Genomic DNA, 4,100 nt, shown 5'->3' with positions numbered 1-4,100 from the left:
TTCTTAACTGGTTTGGGTCAAACTGGTCTATGGAACTTCTGCCCCAGACTCCTTCCTGGTTTAAGTTAAATCAGAGCCCCCCAGAATCCTAGCATGCTTTTCAACCCTGGGCTGTGCTGTGCTGCCTGCTCCAGAGAACAGGGCTGGCCCTGCCCCTCTGCTCTCCAGCCAGAACAGCAGTGGGGGCATGGCCAGACGCAGGCCCAGCATGGCCCCCTGAAGAGAAGGGGCAGGGAGGGGATTTATTTCCCCTCCCTCTGCGGGACTGCAGCCGAGGCCAGGGCACAGCAGCCTGTCAGGGTCCCCTCCCCCTCCACCACTACAACAGCAGGGGCGGGGGTGTGGCCAGAGCTGACCAGCATGGCTCTGCCCTCTGCCTGTGGCTGAGCCAGTCTGGCCTGCAGGTGCTGCTGAGGGTGGGTACGAGCTGGGCCATGGGACAAGGCCCTTGCCAGCTGGCTGTCTCCAGGTTGAGCTGGGGCTGCGGGAGCTGCGTGCCTGGATTGGGCTCTCTGCGGCCAGGCCAGGCCACTATGGAGCTGCAGCTCGCTGAGAAGGGCCCTGCCCCTGCAGCCTGGCCCCTCCTCGCCCACCCTCAGCAGCACCCACACCCAGCCTGGCTTAACCCCAGGCAGGCAGAGCAGGTGGAAGGCAATCAGGTGCCCAGGGCTGAGCTGGGCCAGCTGTGGGTGCTACTGAGGGCAGGTGTGGAAGGTGCCCAGGAGCTAGAGCCAGAGCTCCATGTGCTGGACAGGAGCCTCCTGATTGAAGCTTCCCATGTGCACACCTAGAGGCTTGGCAGGAGCAACAGCAGCAGAGCTGAAGGCGAGGAAGGTAGTACAGCTCTGCCAGCCCCGGCCAGTGTGCAGCTTCTGGTCTGGCTGCAGCTGGCCAGGTGCTGCACAGTGACGGATGGGCTGCAGCAGCAGCTGCAAGCACACGAGCCCTCAGCAGCACCTCCAAGCCAGCTCAGGCAGCCACCAGCATAATGAACTCATCCTGCATGGCCAGTCCGGTTGCCAAGGTGGCTGCCTGCGGTGTTGTTGACTCCACACCACTGCCCATGAAAACCAGGCTGGGCTGTCATGGAGCTGCAGCCAGCTGGGAAGCGCCTTGTCCCCACAGCCCATCCTGGGCTGGTCCCACTATCTGCCCTCCTTGCCCACGGACTGAAGGCAGGTGTGGAGGGGCCAGCCTGGCTTGCGCCATGCCAGGCCATGGAGGCTGGGCCCTTCCCAGCCAGCTGCAGCTCCATGACAACCTGGCCTCACCTGGACACAGGGAGCAATCTGGGCACACGGCTCACGCATCCCCAGGCTGAGCCACAGCTGGCTAGGAAAGGCCCTGTCCCCCATAGCCCAGCCCGAGGCGGCCCCTCTGTGCCTGCCTTTAGCAGTGTCCATGAGCCAGCCTAGCTCAGCTCTACAGCCCCAGGCTCAGCCCCCGGCTGGACCATGCCCACTGGCTCTGGCCAAACCCCCCCCCGCCCCGCAGTACAAGCCACCAGCAAGGCAGAAAGCCGGGCACACCCCAGCTGGAGTTCCCATGCTGGTCGGACAGAGGTAAGACAGGGGAGTTTAATCCGCCTCCCTGCCCCACCCCTCCTTCACCAGAGGCACTGCCCAGGTGCCTCCAACCCCCCCTCCCAACAAACCTGACAAGGGCTGCTTCCCCCTCCTCTTCCAGGCACACCCCAGGGGGTTTAAACCCCTCCCCAATCACACTTTGTGGAAGCCTGGCTACACACCCCCTGGTTAGCTTCCCGCCAGCCTTGCACCCCCTCAGTTTCTAACCCAAGCCACTGCAAGCAGATGGCTGCATTTCCAGAATCAAAAGTGAATGTCTGTCTATTCATTTGCAAATCAGTTCAATCTACACAGGTTAGACTAACCAAAAAAAATTCAATCAATTCAGGCTGGGGGGGAGGTGTTTCAATGCCTGTACTTAGCCCTAGAGTCTGACTGAAAGTGGATTTACAAGAAGGGGCGGGGGAGGAAGTGGGAGATCATTTGAAAGCTACCACATCATAGAGAGCCAACAATATGCAAGGTAAATGGAATATAAAATCACCTATACTTTGTTCTGTGGGCAAGTAGGCTGCTGCATTAGGCACTTCTGTTTATAGAAAGCTCAACTAGGGAACAGTCTGAATAATTAAGCCTTGCCATTCAAAGGTATGTGCGTTTTTGCAGCTTTGGAACACCCCTGAACAAAAGTTTCCTCAACTCACTCAAAGACTTAGCAAGGTTAACACTGACCAAAATATTGAGCGTCTGGCATCTTGCCTCAACCTGGAAAGAAGTTAGGAATTTGGTCACTGACACAGATTTAAAAGTGCTCTGGTGCCTTCACATCTGGATTTATTTTAGTAAAAAAAGGGTGCAAGAACCTAGGTAGTTTGACAGAAATCTTGTGCGCATATTTACATATTTCTCTCAGCTAAAAATGTTATTTTCTAGTTAAAGATACAAAGCTGGTTATCCTGCCTACACAAGCTATAATGCTACTAGGGAAATAAGTCTTTCAACAACTATGCTATTCCCCTACAAGGGCTGAAAATACCCTCTACACTGTTTTCATGCTATATATATACACCCTTAAAACTAATATTAAAATATACCTGTGGAAATTTCTACATTTCACTGGAAGTAACTGATGCCTTACCTTTCTCCACAGAAAGAGATGTTTTCTTTTCAGAAAACTAAACTGAGATGGAAACTTCATTTCCTAAATTATTTAAGACAGGAAAGTGACAATTTTGAGAACTGGCCCAGGCAAATAACAAGTATTTGTATAAGACTAGATATTTGCCATGCTCTCTAACTCCAGAAGTAGAACTTCTTTGCAAAAAACAATAGTGTTCATTTACAAAACTTTTCTTTCCAGATTCATAACTCCTCTTCAGTAATAAAGGCCACTGGAATGGATGAGAATTATGCCAACTGGATACCCTGGTCAGCTGGGGTCTGTAGAGTCCCAAGGTCCCATCTGCAGCCTCTGCTAGGACAAGTGGCCAGGGATTCTAGAGAGAAGACTTCATTTCATAACCACCGTATATCAGCTGAAATAGCATGAGAGCTGAAGCCTGAGGAAATTTTAAGGGACAAGAAAAAGAATTTCAAAGTGCTCTTTCATCCAGTTATACAGAGAGAATAGCCATGAGAAAAGGCAACCAAGTTTTGATTGGGGAGCTGCTCGAGCAACCAGTAATGGCTGGTCCATGCCATAGTACAACAAAGATGCAAAAGGGTAAAAAGTTGAGGAAAGCACCAATGATACAAATACTAGATCTTTTCTAGTTTAGGATACACAAAAGTAGTAAAAGTGTCTGACTAAGAACAGCAGTTTGGAACATTAAAGGACATTTAAAAACATGAGTTTTTAAAATGATGAATCCAAGGACCTAAGCCAGGGATAGAAAATTATTTTGGTTGGAGGACCGCTTAATGAGTTTTGGTGAGTTGTCGAAGGCAGCAAATGTAGCCCCACCTCTTGACAGGTGTCCCACCCCCTGGTAGCCATCTTGGGACTGGAAATCCCACCCCCTAAACCCTGACCCTTGCCCCAAGTCCCTACCCTTGCCCCAGAAGCTCCCCTTTTGGGAGGGAGGGTGCTGCCATTTTGAAACTGGGGGTGGGGTGGGGGGGAAGAGGGGGAAAATCAAACATGTACTATAACTTATTTTAATTCTATTTTTAAAAAAATTGTCCTGATTCATGTGTCTTTGTATAGTGTATCTAGAGGCAATTGCATAATAGCTCAAAATACAGGTCTTACTCTTTATATTGTGTGTGTGGGGGGGTATGTGTGTGTGCAGTTTGGGTATGGTAGGTGGGGTATATGGTTGGAGTGGGGGCTGTGGGAAGGTGTGGATGTGAGTAGGGTTATAGTAGGGGGGTGAGAGTGTGAGGCTGTGTGTGAGGGTGTGCATGTGGGTGGGGAGGGGGTCCTCAGAGTTCCTGGAGCGCGCCAGGCCCTGGATCTACATGCGGTGGCAGCAAGCAGAGCCAGCCCCGTGCAGCCCCATAGCTCACAGCTCCCCGGCCGCAGGTAGCAGCAGCATGCAGGGAGAGCAGCCCAACAGCTAGCGCTCCCACGTG

The 4,100-nt window shown here is 52.2% G+C and overlaps 1 protein-coding gene across 1 annotated transcript in view; it reads right to left on the bottom strand.

The window, feature by feature from the left end:
- Positions 1–4,100, bottom strand: part of LOC109300654 (H(+)/Cl(-) exchange transporter 5) — a 62,844-nt gene that overhangs the window by 53,572 nt on the left and 5,172 nt on the right. The gene's annotated exons all lie outside the window — the stretch shown is intronic.

This window comes from Gavialis gangeticus, unplaced genomic scaffold, assembly GCF_001723915.1.
Source record: "Gavialis gangeticus isolate Ggan-Ray unplaced genomic scaffold, GavGan_comp1, whole genome shotgun sequence".
Lineage (NCBI taxonomy): Eukaryota > Metazoa > Chordata > Crocodylia > Gavialidae > Gavialis > Gavialis gangeticus.
The sequence above is the reverse complement of the archived record's forward strand: the minus strand, read 5'-3'. Positions and strand labels throughout refer to the sequence as shown.